Raw genomic sequence first — 7,739 nt, 5'->3', positions numbered from 1 at the left:
ACAGCTCAAGGACTTTTATGTTCACATCTGTGTCCAGGTGTCCGTTGTTCTGGTCTGGAGGAGGCTAATACAGCGGCGACCATGGACCCCATTATCTATATACTTTAACCATCCAACTTGAAATACTTTTGTGACTGCAGGTCACTGCCATGGAGTCTCCAGAGCAGATGTAAGGAAGCTCTGCAGGGTGCTGTGAGTAGAGGACATGTTTCCTTTGTGAGCACAGGCTGCTGTGTACCTTCACCCAGGTACAGGCTCTACCCTGAGCTCGGGCTTGTACACTGTATCACAGGCCTGCTTCCCTCTCCATATTGTTATTATTATTATTATTGTTGTTGTCGCCGCCACCTCCCGCCCACCATTTTTGGAAGGACATCCAGCTGCCTCCCCTTTCTGTTTCCCACGTGCTTTCTCCCACTAGAGGCCGGCAGTGAAGCGGTTAATCCCCCGGCGGAAGCATCCTGTGCGGAGCCGCGTCACTGCACAGTCACATCCCGAGCGGTCGCGCGTATCCCTCCTCCTCCACCTCCTCCGCTGCCGCAGCTCTAATAAAGACCCGGTGCTGGAAAAGAGCAACGAAATCCGGCAACCGGATACACCGACAAAGGCATTGGCTCCGCCCTAGCTGCCGCCTTCCCCCTGCTTCCGGACTGTTTCCCCTGTGTGTGCCGGGAGGGGGGGCCTGCGGCCTGAGCGCTACGATCGGGGACATCCCGGCTCGACTGGACTATTTTATCTCCGGGCAAGGAAAATGGCGACTGAATTTTGAGCTCGGCAACTGAAAATTGGGAGGAGGATAACGACAGGAAGCGAGCGACGAGGAAGAGAGGAGATCGGGAGGCAGCGGGACGGCAGAGCCGGGGCATGGAGTAAAGAAGGCCGGGGAGGCCGTAGCTGCACACTGGGGTCCCTCGCTTCCCCACTGCCCCCAAACTCCCGGGCATAGTATCGGGTGACGGGGTGAGATGCTGCCCCGGCCACTGTAGAGGTGAGAGGCGGGGAGAGCTGGGTGGGACACCGGGCTGTGCTGACCGGCTCTGGCTGTGTGTGCTCTGCCTCTTTGTGCGCCCCCTCCTCGGCCTGGGAGGATGTGTCGGTGCGGGCCGTCAGTACAATGCCAGGGCCGCTCCTCCTGGGTGCCAGGGGGCACAGGCCTGTATACTGTGTGCCATGTATACTGCCCATAGGCAGCACCACTTGTGCATAGCCTGACTGGCATCATAGGGGGTGGCACACAATTTGTGGGGAAATTTAGAAAACACATTTTTCCAATGTTTCCATATAGGTATTGTAAAGATCATGGCTGATAATTCACCGTAGCCATACAGTGGCCATGAACTGTCCGTAGGGGCGAGAAAACTGTTTGTGGGGTCACTGGCAAGAGTGGCCATGTCAGAAAACAGGCTTGGTCTGTGGGCATGTATAGCATGGTGCCGTGCACACATGGAGGGTAAGGTGTGTGCCACATACCTGTACACACACATCCTCAGGTCTTTGTGTTGGAGGTGCCATGTGCTGGGCATGTTCCTCTAGCCAGTCTCCCTGCTGTATACATTATATTATTATCATCTGAGATGGGAAACTGTCAACAATTCCGTCAACTTATTTTGTTTCCATAGTTTGTAAATGTAAACAAGAAAGTTACATTGTGACGGTGTCCAGAGCTAAACATCCTGCTAAGGATTACAGGCAGGCATTATGTCACCTGGTATTAATGTCAGAAATGAAGGCCGACTACATATATGTAGGACATTAATAACCTGGTTACATGGTAGACATGATGCACAGTGTACATCAGACCCCATCATGTCAATAAACGTGAGAGAATGCGGCACAAATGTCCTTAGCGATGTGGCACAGAATTTCTGATCCTAGTGGGTATATCCACTGTGGGCATATCTGATGTGTAGCACTACAATAAGTTGACCTGATTGGATGGACTTGCGTAACATACCGGGCCATAGTAATGCAATAAATTATTTTTGAGGTTGAACTATATATACTATACTAATATATATATATATATATCGTGTTTGTGATTATGGCAGACATTACATAGAAAAGGTACTGAGGTAGCAAGAGAGACATTTTTTGCTGAATTATTTTGTTTTTTTTTGGCACCAACATATTCTGCAGCACATGGAATGGACCATTGTTCTGCATGGGGGGGGGAATGGAAGTGTCTTCTATTTTTGTCCACTTTTTTTTTTTTTTGGTCCAAACTCTCCAATGCATGTCAGTGGATCCGTGAAAAACTTGCTGTACGTGATGGAAGTCATCTGTGTGCTATCTGCTCTTCGTGCACATTTTGGAGTCACTCTAAATGACATTAACGTTAAATATATTTCATATCCACTGGCTAACACGGTACAAAGATATATTTTTTCCTTATACGTTAATGACATTAGTGCGTGACGTACGTGACCAACCCCCCCCCCCCTTTTTTTTTTTTCTATTTTAAACTTTTCTCTATGGACATGAAAACTTGATGACCTATAGATGGGAAATCACTGACGCATCAGCAGAGAACTGATAGTTAAATAAAACAAACAAATAACCCCCCCCCTAACATTGTAGTTTATTAGAAACTGATTACTTTTCCACAGTCAAAAAACCCCCCCTATAAGGATGTGTAAATAAGCACTGTGACCATTTTTATTCTATGATGTCTGTATAATGTAGGTAATCATTGAACTAAGAAAATCTATATGTGTGTATGTAATCTATTAGCATATTCCTATCTATAATGTATGGTCTCTGTTGCTGATGGATTGTCCTTACTATTGTTATGGAAGAAGGGTCTGTAGAATTTGGGTTTTAAAGCTGCATCATTTTCTTCCTATAAGATACGAGGTAACTCCAGGTGGGGCAGATATATGGCACTTATTTTCTGCAGTTTCTGATCAATACACCATGTAAACATGGCAGCGATCAGCTAACAAACGTGTGTGTATTATTTATTTTTTTTTGTGTGTGCAGGCCTGCAAATCACTGTTGGCAGCACATTGCATGTAAACGGGGGAGATAAGGTCAACAATATGCAGTGTGTATATGGACCAAACGACAGCATTAACTACAGTCTCCCCCATCCAGTCTTCATTAGCCTGTGGAGTCTGTCGGGTTCTAATTTTGGATAGTCAGAAAAAGTTACTGACTCCAATAAAAAAAAATGCTGATTCTTAATTAGATTATACAATTATTAATATTATATAGGTTGTCGCTTATTTACTTCAATAGATTTATTAAAAATATAATTATTAAAATATGAAGGAGCTTTACTGCTTCTGACTGGCCATGGCTATGAAAGATTTACGGACTCCTCAGCCCTGGTTTTTATTCGTGTTACGTGTGTGGTTTGCTTTTTTTGGTAAGCACATATAATAGTGGAAGTTACATCAGCAGTTAGCGATCTATGATATCATTAGTTTCTGCCTCCCAGTAGGACTATTGTCCAGAAAACACAGTTCCAGTACAGGACTGTGATCCCATGGGGAGACATGTAGTACTATGATGTTTGGAGTCTGGGTCCTGGATCAATATTCAGCTTAGGAAATATGGCTGATATCCGATTTGTATTTTACAGAATAAATATGCTCATGTGAAGCCATGTTTAAAGTGGCTAGAAATGGGCGCCAGTTGTTATATTGTCGATTGGTGCACATTATGTCCAGGCATTGGTCTGTGTAAAAGAACCCCTACATATAGTCAAAGTGTATCCTCTGCTTTGTGAAAGGAGAAATTTCCAGTCAAAAATTGCAACAATTTGAGCATGCTGCATATCAGAAAATAGGTATGCAGGTGGTGTTAGGACGACTCACATCTGTGTTCGGGCCATCCCGTTCCCCTCTCTGCATGACAAATGCGGAGAGAAAAGTCCTACAAGCAGCACTCTTCTCTCCACATTTTTTGAGCGGAAACCACACGAACCCCAGTATAGTCTATGGAGTCTGCGGGTTTCCAAAGATAACCACTTCTTTTATGCGGGTTAGGTTTCCGTCTGGGGGGTCCCCAAGCTGACTTCCCGAACGGAAACCCAAGCAGCTACCGCACCTGAAATATCCCTTGCACATGTATTATACTACTCTTTGGTGTAGAATCTGCTGTCAAACGCAGAATGTTTGGTGTTGCCCTAAGTATTACCCGGTAGCTGTTTTTCCCTCTCTTCCTACTTAGGGTAAGGCTGCACACACTAAGGGCTAGTTCACACGTGAACAAAGGGGCAGATTTTGACAGCGGATTTCGCTTCAAAATCCGCCCCTTTACGATATTGGTCTCTGTAGATTGCTTTTTTTAAAAAAAAAAAAAAAAAAAAATTTCTGCTAGCAGAAAAATAGAAGCGACATGACCTAGCGGCAGCACCCTCCGATGTCTGCTCATTCATTTGAGCCGGCTACGGAGGGGAAAGCCGCGACTGCGATGGTTGTGGCAGGCGGGTTTTGACCGGAGAGTGACTCGACTCCTGCGTCACTCTCTGTGTCAAAATCCGCCCCCACCGCCCCTGTGTGAACGAGCCCTAAAACTGCTGCAAAATATTTTCAGTGACATGCAGCAACATTTTCAACTAAAACAAAACCTGCTATGGCAAAAACCTATCTGAAATCAGATGTAATTACTTTCTTTTTTTTGCCTGGGCCTCAGCTGCAGATTTCTCTTCAGTGTTAGGGCTAGTTCACACGTGGGCAAAGGGGAGGTTTTTGACAGCGGAATTCGCTTCAAAAACCGCTCCTTTAACATGGTGGTCTATGTAGACCACTAGCTTTTTTTTTTCCTCCTAGCGTTTTCCGCCTGAAGAAGCAACATGACCTTTCTTCAGGCGGAAAACGCTTGAAGAATTGCATAGAAGTGAATGGGAGGCGAAAACCGCGCGGTAAAAAACCGCGCGGTTTTTTGCACACAAAACCGCGCGGTTTTTTGCAAAAAAACGCGCGGTTTTCGCCTGCAGTTTCTATAGCACATATAGGAAAAAAAAAACCTAGCGAAAACCGCTAGCGAAAACCGCGTCAAAAACCGCGTGGAATGCAAAAAACAGCGTCAAAAAAACTCCCCGAGGTTTTTTACCTCGCACAAATAAGCTAGGCGGTTTTCACGTGTGAACTGACCCTTAGTATTATTCTGGTGGTAAAACCTGCAGCAATAATTGACAGAAAACCCACATGGTTTTAATACCGCATGTGGATGGGATTTGTTAGAGATTGTGTTTTGTTTTTTTTTTTTTTTTTTTTTAATAACATTGGCCTATCTTTAGGATAGGCCATCAATTTTAGATTGAAAGGTGTTGGTCTCAAAAAACTAAAACTGCTTTTGTGTGACCCACAGTCCCAGTATTTACATGCTGTAGCAGTGGTTATGGGTACCGCAGAGGTATCCCATTCAAGTGTATGGGACACTGAAACTGCCACTATAAAAGAGGCCAAGAGCAAGCATTGCTGGAAATCAGTTACATAAAAACAACTGATCTGCAGGGGTCCTAACAGTTAGCTCCCCATTGATGTAAAATTTGGTATTTTTAAGTATATTATACAACTATTTGTATAGTTAATTAGATGTATAGTTGTGTGTGTGTATTAAAAATAAATAAATAAATATATATATATACACTTTCGTAGGCATTCAGTCACTGACTGTATAGCCCTTTGTGACAGAACATGTCAATTAATTTTATTTTTTTAAATAAAATAAATCTTTAGCATGGCTCCCCCCCCCCCCTATCATGCTTAAAGGACTTGTACCGTTATGGACACTTCTCTCCTGTCCAATCACAATGGACCCGAAGCTAGGTACCACAGTGATCAATAGGATGAAAAGTCCCCCTTTAGGCTTCCTTGTAAATGGAGTGTCGGTCACATATGTGCACACACTGGTACTCCATTCACAAGGAGGCTTTAGCGGGACTCTGTCCCCCATCCTTCTGATCACTGGGAGGCCCAGGATTTGGGCTCCCAGTGACTGGGCACTTTTACCCTGTTCTGTGGATAGAGGATGTGTCCATAATGGCACAAGCCCTTTAAGCCTTAGTCACATGAAGGTAAGAAAAAAAAAAAAAAAAGGCCTAAGCGACACACACACACACACACACACACACAAACTGTCACATGGCCTTCTTTTTTTTTTTTCTGTTTTGTGACTAAGGGTTGGTTAACACATCGCTTGCAATTGCATTCCGTCCGGGGGAGGTCTCCATGCGGACTCCTTGCGGACGGAATACAAGCACTAGTGTGAACCAACCCTAAGGCTTAAGGGGCTTGTGCCATTATGGACACTTCTCCTCTATGCAAAGGACAGGATAAATGCCCAGTTGGGGGTGTAATGGGACAACCTCTTTATGTCTTAGATACACCTTTAACTGTATTACCATAAGGAGAGTTTTAGTAGTTATGGTTAGCATCTACTTTCATCCATGTAAAGGGCTGTGAAAAAGGAAAAAATGCAATACTTTTACTACTTTTTCTCAAACAAAAATTATGTTCAGAGTTTTTTTGTAACAAGGGAAGTCTAATAATGTGCACACTTCACTGTATAGAAATGTTCTGCCTTAGTTGTGTGGTGTATAATCCTTCAATCCTTCCATCACCTCAGTGTCACGGAACAGATATGTCCCCATAATTCCCACTGGAGAAGGGGTAGACGGGCTCATGTATAATGTAAGGAAGCTGATGTCGGGCAGTAACTTCAAACAAATATAGCTTTGTCTTTTCAAAACCTAAAACAGTCATTCCAAGACTCTCAACTTTCATATAACACCACGACCACTTTCGCCACTCTCTTTTCAAATGTACAATGGGTGATGTGAAACAGCAAACATAAATTTCATTTTTGCACAGGTAAGCCCAAAAAGTTGCAACTTTTTGATGCCAGAACTCTGTAGTGCAGAACTTGATAAGTTCCCAACCTGTGTCTTTGCTGTGCTTTATCATGGCAGTGTTCTCAGTGAAAAATGTTCTACTGAGGTTTAAAGAGGTCCCTCACCAGCTCCACCAACTCAAGTTAGCTTTCCTTCATAGGAGCTGCTCCACTGATTCTGGCACAGTTGAAATTTTCTCTGTATCCTCCATGGTTCCAGAGTCACAAGCACAGTTAGTTTTGGTGCCTGATGTGCTATGTAGAGATGAGCGAGTACTGTTCAGATCAGCCGATCCGAACATCACGCACACATTGAAATGAATGGACGTAGCCGGCACGCCGGGGGTTAAGCGGCCGGCGTCAAAGCGGAAGTACCAGGTGCTTCCATTCATTTCAATGCGTGCGTGCTGTTCGGATCGGCTGATCCGAACAGTACTCTCTCATCTCTAGTGCTATGTAAGCTCTGTAATGTCAGAAGGGCGGTGTCAGGCAGGGGGTGTGACTCAGAGCTCCAATCAGAGGCAAGAGTACCCGTGTACTCTTGGTTTGAAGGTAACTCAAAGTTTGGGTGAATACACACCATTCCTCTGTAATCTAATTTTTTTTAAATTTTTTTTTTTTTTTTTAAATATTAAAAGTTTGACAGTTTTTTCAACAACTTTACAATAGGGGACAGGGAGGAGGGGAGCTGTGTGTGTGTGTGTGTGTGAACCCAGGAATAGAAAATGAGGCAATAGACCAAAATTAAAGAATAGGGTAGGGGGGAGCAGGGACAGGGAATAATAACATACTGACGCAGCAGAGGGGGGTGGGGGTGGATTTTGGCACCGAGAGTGACGCAAGGAGCCTCGTCATTCTCAGGCCAAAATCTGCCTGTCGTGGCTTCCCTCCGGAGTAGG

General features: G+C 44.4%; 1 protein-coding gene across 4 annotated transcripts in view; it reads left to right on the top strand.

The window, feature by feature from the left end:
• Positions 1–440: 440 nt before the first annotated feature.
• KMT2D (lysine methyltransferase 2D) overlaps positions 441–7,739 on the top strand; it is a 108,007-nt gene continuing 100,708 nt past the window's right edge. For 2 of the 4 annotated variants that reach the window (XM_075265554.1, XM_075265553.1), the window contains exon 1: positions 441–988. The gene's annotated coding sequence lies outside the window, so the exon portion shown is untranslated. The remainder of the gene's footprint in view (positions 989–7,739) is intronic. The other 2 variants (XM_075265552.1, XM_075265555.1) reach the window with 2 other exon arrangements.

Source organism: Leptodactylus fuscus, chromosome 2 (genome assembly GCF_031893055.1).
Source record: "Leptodactylus fuscus isolate aLepFus1 chromosome 2, aLepFus1.hap2, whole genome shotgun sequence".
Lineage (NCBI taxonomy): Eukaryota > Metazoa > Chordata > Amphibia > Anura > Leptodactylidae > Leptodactylus > Leptodactylus fuscus.
Note: the sequence above shows the minus strand (reverse complement) of the source record. Positions and strands in the feature narration are given on the sequence as shown.